Raw genomic sequence first — 11,612 nt, forward strand, 5'->3', positions numbered from 1 at the left:
GGAAATTATAAGAAATATTTATTATAATTTCTGTTGCTTGAAAAAGCGCTTTGCTTTTGCTGTAAAATTTTCATGAGGGAATAAATCCTCATGAAAATTTTACAACAAAAGCAAAGCGCTTTTTCAAGCAACAGAAATTATAATAAATATTTCTTATAATTTCCTTGAGAGCTGGATTCTTAGCTTTAAGATATAGATTGTATTTGAGGTTATTAGCTTTAGGGGGGGGTTTGAACCCCAAAACCCACCCCTTGTGTGCGCTAATGCTGGCAGGGATACATAAATATATGTATATGTATATGTATATATGAATATATATATATATATATATATATGTTTTGTGAGAACTTCTTAACAGCTTCTAACGCATGTAGTTTGTTCTCTCCTCGATGCAGATGCACTTCTTACAGTAATTTTCTTTGACTTTCACTCCGCGCTCGTAAACTCGCCGGTTTGTGTTTAAACGTATGCTCCAAATCAGGGTTGTTGCGAATATTCGCATTCGCAACCGCGGAACTTCCGCATAAATTTTAACATTCGCATTCGCTTTCGGTTTCCCAATAATCAATTCGGAGCTTTTGCGAATGCGAATATTGTGCAAGTGCCCCAAAAAATATATCAAAACACATTGAGCTCATGGAATGGAACAACAAAACGGATTTGATGGCTTATGATACCGACAGCGGCGAGTAATTAATTATGACTGCCTGAAACTAGGAAAAGCCAAGGTCAGCTAACTAATAAAATTCCAATAATTGAAATTATTATAAAAAACGGGGTTCCTTTTTAACAAAATAACAAGATTTTAAAATAATTCTGCTTGCAGCCACGACTTTCAAAACAGAATCTTCTTCGAAATTTTCATTCCTACAAAATAACAATTTATCAGCCATATCCACCTATTCACAACGTCGCGACGCTATAAGCACACATTTTTCAAACCAGTCACAGAAGACAGGATTAAAAATTAATTACAAAAACTAAAATCGAAAAACGCTGATGTCGTAACAGGTTCTCCAAATTCTGAAACAACCAAAAGAATTGGTTCTCCAAATTGGAACACAACGGTGTTTAAACAGCGATATTGCCATGATGCTAGATTGTGAAGATGAAATTTAGGATGATGCATCCGAGATTTGCAGCCCCGATGCAATTCTCGAATTATTGAACCGCATCAAAAAACTGAAGTCCTCTCAACTCAATCGAAAAGAATTTACACTTTTGTAAAGTTTCAAGTTTTTCGTTAGGGAACAGGCTGTAACCCGAAAAAGCAGCAAAATTCCTCTTCCTTAAATACAATGTTCCAATTTTTTAATTTAAGTACTAAATAAAAAAAAATATTAAAAATTACTAAATTTTCCATTTTTTTACCTAAATCACCTAATGTACTCACCAAAAAATATTTCTTAAAATACAGTGAGAGGTCGCATAGATGGACGCTCTAATAAGCGGACACATTCTTGGGAACGAACAATTTTTGTTTTTTTTTTTTCCATACAAAATACTCTCCCATACACGGACTTTCCGATAAACGGTCGCGGACACTCAAAAATGTCCAGTTATGAAAAAAACTCTCCCATAAGCGGACGCGAAGCTCTAACAAGCGGTCAATTTTGTTTTGCTTCTCAGTCAAATGTTGACTCTTCCGCTTCTACATATGTATATCGAGCCATAACCGCCAAAATAACGTAAGCGACATTATTTTCAAAATTTTATTTTTGATGGAGAAATGCATCTAGATGCTCTAGGAATATTGGCGGTTACGTTATTTTGGCGGTTAGGGCTCGATATGTACACAAGAATATAGTCCATATTCAAAAATATTTTCTTTTCTCGAAAAAGTGTTGGCTTTTCGTTGCCAATGGGCGATGAGATTTGTCGGTAGAAAAGAAAACGCAATAAATTTGAATGTATTTTTAATTCACCCTGTCTATTGAAGAATAAATATTATTTTAATTTAGAAATCCGCAATTTTATTTTTTTAAGTATGAATTTTTATTTTATTTTTTACGAAATTCCTTTAAGCGGAATTCTCACATAGGCGGACCAAAAAGGTGACCATCGGTATCCACATATTGGAGCTTTCACTGTATTTGACATCCGCATTCGCATTCGTATCCGCGGATGTCTAAAATTCCACATTCGCAACATCCCTACTCCAAATCCCCTGTGCCTGCTGCTTTCTCAAGCAAACGAAGGCACATATCCTTTTTCTTGAAACGCACTTGCAAGTGCTTATATTATAAACTTTGTTGAGCCTTTTAACTCGTGGCAGCTGCATTGAAAGGAATTGAAGTTCAACCAACAGTTAAACCTACTGACATACATTTGCATATCCGCTTCTTACTCCTCTGTCTTCTAGTACTTCTCGATGACTCGACGGGCAGTAAACATTCCTACCCTGCAGTGCGCAAGTGTCCCCATGAAATAAAGTTACTAGTTCAGAGATAGTATCTAACCGCATAAGACTTAGACTGGTTGCTTTGTTATGCCATGAGGGACACTGGGTACTTAAAAAATTCCGCTTTCTGCTGTCAGACGAAGTGTAAAAAATTCAAATGTAACTACCATGCGTTTATCTCTGCAAACACCAACGTGTTCGTACCATGAACTGCATTGTTGTTGTTTAAGTCAGTGCAACATCGGCATACGGGTCGCTCGGCTACAACCCTCGTCAACGAACGAGATTTTTAGTTTAGTTTGTTTTCGGCATCTTTAGAGTGGCGTCATTAGCAGAAAAGTGGCAAAGATATTTGTTTGTAAAATTATTAAAAGAAAAGAAGTAATTATTTAAATATTTTAATGCAAAATGAGTAAGCGGACTGTCAAGAGGCAAAAAAAGACAGAAGGAAATTTTTTTTAAACAGATTGAGGGGTGAAAGTAATGCAGTGTTAGAAGCCGCAAAGGTGGCAGCGCAGCCGGCAATTGCCAGTGAGCCTGCAACAGAGGCAATTTTTTTGTGTGAAGAATATGAAAGTGAAGACGAAGAAAGTGCAAAGAAGTTAACTTTCAAAGAAAAGATAGTGCAGTGGTATATTCGGAATAAGCCGACCCGAAAATCTTTTGAAGAACTACTAGAAATTTTGCGTACTGAAAATTTAGATGTTCCGCGAAGTTCTAAGTCTTTGATTTCAAGGCAGAAGGCCATTATCGAAAAAGTTTCACCCGGCTTTTATTGTCATATAGGAATTGGAGTACAACTCAAAAAAGTAGCTAGGGTTTTAATAAATTATGACTCAATATAAGTGGATATTAATATATTTAGATGGCCTTCCCTAATACCATGTTCTGACCGACATCGAAAACATGTTTTCGTTGGTAAAACTGGTTTTCAACCGAAAACTTGTGTTTTCGTCCATGTAAAATCTGTCAAATGAAAACACGTCGGAAACCAGTTTTCGTTGAAAACTACTTGAAAACTCACGCTCCACTCGGTCCAATCAGTGCCTGCACTAGTTTATTCGATATTAGTGGAAGACATATTTTGTCATCCCTAAATTGTCACTTGTTATTTATTTATGTGGATTTAGTGAAAAAAATGGAGAAAACTAAGTATAAGAAAAGGAATGTTTGGAACGACAGCGGAGAAGCCCTGCTAATAGATATTTGGCGCACTTCGCGGGCACAGAAAAAATAGCCATATTATTGAGGAAATGGAATTGAAGATGCAGCAACAAGGCGTGGTGTGCACAGCTGCTGAAATAAAGAGCAAAACGCACAACCTGTCCCAAAAGTTTAGGTGAGTGAACTAAGGCTATAGTAAAGGTTAATAGTTTAATTAACATTATCATTTACAGTAAGGAAAAGCAAGCAGTCGGTCCAACTGGCGGTTCACTCTCACAGTGGCACTTATTCAGTAAAATGAGTGCCCTGCTTTCGCCATATCGGAGTTACAACCCGGAGGGCTTATTGGAAGAAAGCTTTAGCAGTAAGAGACCTTGTTTTAATATTTGTGTATTTTTTTTTATTCATAAATATGTGCTTATTTTAAAAAGGCAATAGTTCAATATGCAGATCCACTAACTCCGAATCGGTACGAATTTCGGAGGAACCGGCTGCATCTCTTTCTTCATGTGTTGTTGATGGATCTCCATTGCCATCACCGTCTTCAACACTTTCGCCGTCAGCAATTAGCATATCGACACCTTCGCCTTCGGCAATTACCATGTCGTCACCCGAGCCGTCAACATCGACCATGTCACCCAATCCGTCCGAAATCAGCGAGCCTACAAATAAACGAAGAAATCATTTTCAAAGTATTTTATTAAAAAAATTTGACCAAACAGAAAAAGAGCTGGAGAAGTCTAACAAAGATTATGAAGAATCAAGCCAACAGTTAAAAATAATGACAGAGAAACTGGTTGAAAACGATTACAGAAAAACCCAACTAATGGAAGAGTATGTTAAAGAAACGAAAGAAATTAACAAAGCTATACTTCAATTTCTAAAGAATTAAAAATATTGCATACAGTGGCGAACAAAAGTATTGGCACAGAGATTTTGTTCGCAATATATGCAAAGTTTTTTATTGTAATTTCTTTTCGATAATGTTTTATAAAAACATATTTCATATTACACCAAAAAACATAGAAATAAAATCTCTAAACTTCGTGAATTTTTCAGCAAGTTCAAATTTTCCCGTGACTAAAATTGAATGGGCTATAAAACTGCATGCCAAGAATTTTTCCCAAAAATCTGAACAGAAAGTTGCAAATTAGTATACAAATTTATTTAATTTTTCAGAGTTTTTCACGAAGTTTAGAGATTTTATTGTTATGTTTTTTGGTGCAATATGAAATATGTTTTTATAAAACATTATCGAAAAGAAATTACAATAAGAAACTTTGCATATATTGCAAACAATTCTCAGTACAAATGCTTTTGTTCGCCACAGTGTGCGCGTGAAATGTGTGCAAATATGAATAACTCAAAAAAAAAATAAAAAAGTAATAATGTAAATATGAAATATTTGAAACTATGAATTAGAATATATTAGAATTAGAAATAAGAATAAAAAACTTTGCATATTAAAAAGACGTAGACAGAAAATCAACGGCTACGTTCAACGAAATTTTAAGGGATTGTAGGGAAGTACACGGAGAAGGTTGTTATACTATACACATTTTATTCCAATCCGTAAAATCACTTAGAAGATATGGGAATCATATCTATATAGGTATTTTATTCTATAAAGTTACAAAGGCAAAGGCGCAGTCAAAGGCAACGACAAAGACAAATATAAAAATAAGGACAAAGATTAATATTGATATTAAGGGAATAGATGATGAAGTAGAAGATAGAGATGAAGAGAACATAGCTCGTTATTCGTTTATATTTGTAATTGGTAATTGGTGTAATTAATATACTTACTTAGATACGTGCACAGCGCAGATCGTATCATTTCTGCATTACTTGGGTCATCAGATATATATGTCACATCACTCGGGTATTGTCGCCTAGTCTCCAACTCCTCCAAAGCCCGTAACCATTTACTGTTTAGGGAATCATTGCAATCATTTAGAAAGTTCTGAAGGATGCAACATGCTTTAATTATGGAATTGGCATTCCGTATAGAGTTGTCAATTCCTTTTCGACAACTCTACGAGCTTTTGAAAGAGCATAGTTAAATACTTTTTCATTTGAGTTTTGATTTACGCTAAATGGGTACGGTTTCATAAGTTTTTTTGCTAAATCTAAAAGCCGAGTCTCCAATAATAAATACTGGCACATTTACACCAGAAATTTCTTGAGTCATTTCGCTTAGTAAGGGACAATTCTCTATCTCCTGCTTAAGTGATGATGACTCAAAAATTTGTGAGTCGTTGCATCGCCCGGGACTCCCGACGTTTATGTAAATGAAGCGGTATCTGAAAAGATTAGGCATTATCGTTTATTATATTAACCAATTGCTCCCAAGCATTGCGGGAATCCAAGTGTCTCGAATCCACTAACCAATTCAGCCACAATTTCCCTAGTAAGTGGCAATTTATTCAAGTAGGTAAGTTGGCTGTAGAAGCCTCCAGATTTTGTTGCAAAATTCCAGCAAAATTTGGCATACCGTTGATTTGCCTACACCGAACATATTTGCGATGCACCGATACTCTGCAGACGAGCCTAAAGTAAAATACTGCTATAGCCATTCTTTTTTCAAGTGGAATAGCTTTTCTATAGTTTGTGTCCATTTTTTGTAGAGGCCTAAGGATGTCGCATAGTTTCTCAAATGAGCTACGGTTCATGCGAAAATTTTCTCTAAAAAAAGTAAGTCCATTTCTTTGGCAATCAAATTCTCAAAAATGCTGCTTACGTTCCTAGAATTATTAGCATTTATTTGTATCCTCATTTCTACGTTGGTAGAAAAATATACAAACTTTTGTCCAACATGATTTGATCGGCATCCCAAGTTCCTTTATTAAACTGAGTAAGATCAAACGCTGTTTCTTTAATTTCGCGATCTTCTCTGCAAGGGATAAGTGCCTCCTAGTGATAGCTTCCATCACTTCTCTTATGAAATCATCGGCGCACAATATTTTTGTGTGGCTTCTCAAAGCCAATACTTTCGCTAGAGTTTTTTTTTTTGTCAGAATTCTATAAAACACGATTTTATTAACAATTTAACCAAATATTATACGAATTAACATCTTACCATTCTCGTTGCTAATAAATGTAAACAAACACAATGATGTCTCAAGTGTCAACGAAAACAGATCGAAAACACAAAATGTCGGTCAGAACGACATTGAGTCCACAATCCCCAAACCGTGTTTTCAACGTGTTTTCGCTGTCAGTCAGAACATTGTATTATTCAGAAGTTCCCGTGCTCAGCTATGGCCAATATTGTTGAGAATAGCAAACGTCGACAATATTTCGGATTTTCCTGTTGGAATTTATTTGGGGGCAAAGAAGCCGGATACCATAGAAATCTACTTAGCAGCATTTTTGGAATAAATGAGAAATATTTTAGAAAATGGAATAGAGTTACTAGGAAAAGTGGTTAAAGTTAGGATACGGTCGATTGTATGTGATGACCCTGCAAAGGCATTTATTTGTGGCACTCCAGGTCATACATCAGCATCTGGATGTGGAAATGTATTCAAGGGCGTAAAATAGACAATGTTTTGGTGTACACGGTAGAAAGTGCGGAGTTAATTTCTGATGAAGATTTCTCCAACCGAAAGTATTTTAAACATCATTTGCCACTTTGTCGAAACAAAAAAACACCTTTAGAAAGTATTGGCGTAAAAATGATTAGTCAGGTGGCCTTAGATGCCATGCACCTAATCGATTTAGGGGTAATGCGAAAATTTCTTCTGCAAATTTTGCAAGATAAAATAATCATTAGGGTAGCAAAAGAGAACAAAAACAAAATTTCCAATAGCTTAAAGTTTTTGAAGCCTCATATTTCCCAGGAATTCGCAAGGAAACCAAGAGGGTTTGAAGATATTTTACATTGAAAGGCCACCGAATTTCGCCAATTTCTCCTTTATACTGGTATCCAGGTTCATGTTTCAGCTGATGTTTACTATGAGTTTCTACTTCTGCATTGTACTTGTAGGTTATTGTTTTGCCCAAAAAGTTACATAAAAAATATTAATATCGTTCAAAACTTTCCTCGCATATTTGGAGAAACAAGTGTGACCTACAACGTGCACAACCTATTGCACTTAGTGAATAATGTAAAAAGCTTAGGTTTACTGTCGGAAACATCTGCCTATAGTTTTGAAAATCATCTTCAAACATTGAAAAGCTATATAAAAAAAACCAACGCAGATATTAAAACAGCTTTGTAATAGGATTGCACACGAAAATTTAGTGATGGATAAACAATACAATGGCCTCAAGTTATTAAAAAATGGTGCATTTCAATACTATCACAAGAACTATGTTTTCTCTGTAAAAACTCCTAATGACTATTGTCTCGTCAGGCCTTTTCTTCCAATAGAAATCCAGCGTTTTACGAATGAAAATGGAGGGTCAGTCGTGGGGGGGGATATTTTTTAATTTAGAACCATTTTTTGATGATCCTATAGATTCCATGACTTTGGGAATATGCACCGTAGACAAAAATCCTTCCGATGAAGAATTTTGTTTTCCGCTCAGTGAAATAGATTGTAAGTTGTAAGGACATCCTCTTGATGACCGCTTACTTATTATGCCAATTTTACATGGCTGCTATTAACAGACATTAAATTTGCCAAATTAAACAGCACTAATTTTTTTATGTATTATTATTTTAAAGCTAAGGAAATGTACAAGAAAATTAAACTCTTCGAGAAGACATCTGAATATGTTCAACCTCAGTGTAAGTATTATACAGTGCTGTGCAAAATAAAACCAATATACATATACATATACAGTATTGGCCAATACAATAGCACCCCCATTTCAAAGTGATATTGTTTGTCTCTTATGTTAAATTATTTATGTATTTTTTTTTAATTTTCAATTAAAATACAGTTCATTCTCTAACAAAACTTGCAAACAAAAACACCACTTGAGACTTGCACATTATTAGACCAAAATTTAATGAGCTATAAAACTGTGTTCTGTGTCCTGACAAAAAAGTTTGAAATTTGGGTGGAAATTTGTTGAATTTTTTTTGTAGTCGCTTACAAAGTTTCAAACCTGGGTTCATATGAGTTTTGCCAAGAGTCTATTGGAGCGCCAGTAGCCGAACTATTTCCACTCAAATCGGAAGATGATCTGAAATCAGTTGAGGAAAAAATCATTCCAGAAAACCGTGAAACTTATGTAAGTACAATTTTTTCGCTGAATTTCGATTTTAGAGAAGCAAATTTGAGTAAACAGTTTTGTAGGCCATTGAATTTTAGTGTAATAAAACCCAATTTTGAAGAAGCCGCTTACGCTATATGTCTACGTTATATGGCAGAAAATAACTAACCATTTAACGAGAAAAAATTAACAAAAACTAACGGTAATTCTCAGGTTCTTTAAACTTGTACTTTATTATTTTAAAATTCAAGTGGCTGCAAAACCGCACGCTAAAATTGTGTGTAAACAATCCAATAAAAAATTGCAGTTTTCTTAAAATTGCGAAAGTTTGGAACTCTGATTCTCCAGGTTTTATAAGAACAATTATTTTAATCTGACATTTTCTTACAAAGTTTTGCTATCGCCTTTTGTTTAACAGGTTTCTACAATGAAGAGCATTTTTCAGCATAACGCTTGTAAGAATTTGAAAAACATTTTACAAGACGGAATTATACTTAACTGCAATATTGACATGGGTCCCATGGGAAAAAACGTTTGAAGGATTTTACTACTTTTTATGGAGCACTTTTGGGTAAAGCGAATTTGCAGACTCATTACATAATTACTTTTTTGAATATAAATTTGTATTTATTTGAAAATAGATGCCATTTCATGCCTGCCGAATGTAACAAATCCGGAGGAGGAGCTGCGTAAGGAAATTAAATTGCAAAAGAGACGACATTTTGGTGTCCTCATCAAAATCGCATTCTATTGAACTAGAATTCAATGCGCTATAAAACCGCATACTCAAAATCTTTCTAAAAAAACTGGTCAAAAAGTTGAAAATTTTCATGAAAATTTGTTGAATTTCCTAAATTTTTTAAAAAGTTTGGAACTCTGGTTTTTGTGGATTTCGTTGTATAATGAACTGTACTTTTGAAACAAATCAATACAAATTTATTTACTTAGACACAACGAATTTATATCGCGCGCAATGATTGTAGCGTTATTTATTTTTTTAATTTATAAGAAAAATTCATTTTATTTATTTTATTTTACAAAAACTATGAAAAAATTTATTTATAACGCGAGTAATTGTTTTTAAGTTTTTTCGCACGGCAATAAGGGTGGGTAACTCAGCAAATTTATAGGAGTTGACTCAATGACTCCAACTCACTTTAAGGAATCAGCTCATTCAACTAACTCATTTGACTCTTTGTATGTTACACTCATTCGTATCGTAGACTCGTTTTGAGGCATAGATGCGGTATAGCGGCCGTTGAGATAAAACAAAACTTTAAAGTGGGCGTGGTCAGCTCCTTTCTACTGATTTGAAAGGTGTAATTTTTTTTGTGTGCAAATTAATAGGGCGGTGCTAGGGGGAGGGTAAAGGTGGAATTTTCAATATTTTCAAAAGCTTATATTTCGAAACCTATTGTACCGAATTTCAAAATGTGGATATGGTTGGAAAGGCAATTGATTTGATATGCACATCTTTATATATCTTACATACATACATATTTCGAGAAAAACTAAAAAAAAAACCAAATTATAAGAATTTGTGAGATTTGACATAACACCCGCAATACAAAATACATGTGGTTGTTGTTGTTGTATTCTTGCCACCACCTTGTATAAATTCGCCTCGTGCAAAAACAAAATGCAAGACTTTGCCATGCTAAACACTGTGGCGAAGCGAGAGAGTTATATGGACAAATATGAGCCACTATGATTCAATTGATTCATGTGAGCCCTACGGCATCAACTGAGTTACTGAGTTACATTTTTTTTGGACAGGGAGTCTGAGTTACCGATTCACTTATAGGAATCAACTCAATAACTCAACTCTGAGTTGAGTTACCCACCTCTACACGGCAATGTTTGTACGGGTTTTGTAAAAAAAACAACATATGATTAGATATATTCAAAAAATTCCGTTTTTATTAATTATTATATGAAATAAGCGAGCATCATTATTTAAATTAAATATTAACTAGTGCTCAACCGAAGTACAAACGTATGGATGTATAGGTATGCGTTTGCAGCTAAACCTAAATATTTGAAGGTTAAATGTATCTACGTAAACATGCCGTTTTTATTAATAATTATATATATGTATGTACATTAGGGTGTCCCTTATTTTTCAATGTTATTATTTTACTACGCATAGGCTCTAGTTTTGTTCATTTATCAGTAAAACACTCGAAAAAAGATTTTTGTCTTATTTGGACAACTGCAACCCGTGCCGACTTGCTCGGAAACCTGTTCATACAAGTACGGCGCCTGCACTCTGTTACTGTCAGTTATGCTACGTTTGTACGCCAGCTGTTTGCCAATAGAATCAATTTGCAAATGGGTCGTTCTTAAAAAACATGACCATTCTGAATTTTGTAATTTTTAAAAATTAAGTTGGCCAAATATGTTTATAATTGGCCTCATGTGGTTACGGATGGTATCAACAATAGGAATCCATAACCAGCAGTATTTTTTTTTAATTTTTGGAGTTTTTGGAGTTAATAAGTCACAGAGTGGACCGGTAACAGAGGGGACAAATTAACTCAAAAATACCATATTTTAGCTTTTTATTCGAATTTTGGAGAATTTATTTGTCCACTTAATTAATGTACATAAAATATTTATAAAAAAATTATAAAATAAATAAAAAATCACTTTACTCACCGTTTTTCAACAGTAACAGAGTTGACACTGAATAAGGGTACGTACCCGGCATACAATTGGGTTCCTTACTCAACAACGCACTAAACAAGACTGAACAGTTCAAAACACATTTTGTTGATTTTAGCTAAGTTATGATGGAGAAGCATAAGAGAAATATACGCGTCATAACGTTTAACAAACATTTTTCAATAAAATGAGTGGACGTAACAGAGGGGACCAAAAC

The 11,612-nt window shown here is 34.5% G+C and overlaps 1 long non-coding RNA gene across 2 annotated transcripts; it reads left to right on the plus strand.

The window, feature by feature from the left end:
- The first annotated feature begins 2,709 nt into the window (after window positions 1-2,709).
- Window positions 2,710-9,532, plus strand: LOC108365586 (uncharacterized). Of its 2 annotated transcripts, XR_001847955.1 has the most exons (5): window positions 2,710-2,782; window positions 8,238-8,300; window positions 8,604-8,749; window positions 9,150-9,302; window positions 9,373-9,532. It is a non-coding gene; the product is annotated as an uncharacterized LOC108365586 (long non-coding RNA). The 2 variants fall into 2 exon arrangements; XR_001847956.1 differs by lacking the exon at window positions 8,604-8,749.
- Window positions 9,533-11,612: the final 2,080 nt, after the last annotated feature.

This window comes from Rhagoletis zephyria, unplaced genomic scaffold (assembly GCF_001687245.7).
Source record: "Rhagoletis zephyria isolate East Lansing unplaced genomic scaffold, Rhagoletis_zephyria_1.1 Rzeph_scaffold_01920, whole genome shotgun sequence".
Taxonomy (NCBI): domain Eukaryota; kingdom Metazoa; phylum Arthropoda; class Insecta; order Diptera; family Tephritidae; genus Rhagoletis; species Rhagoletis zephyria.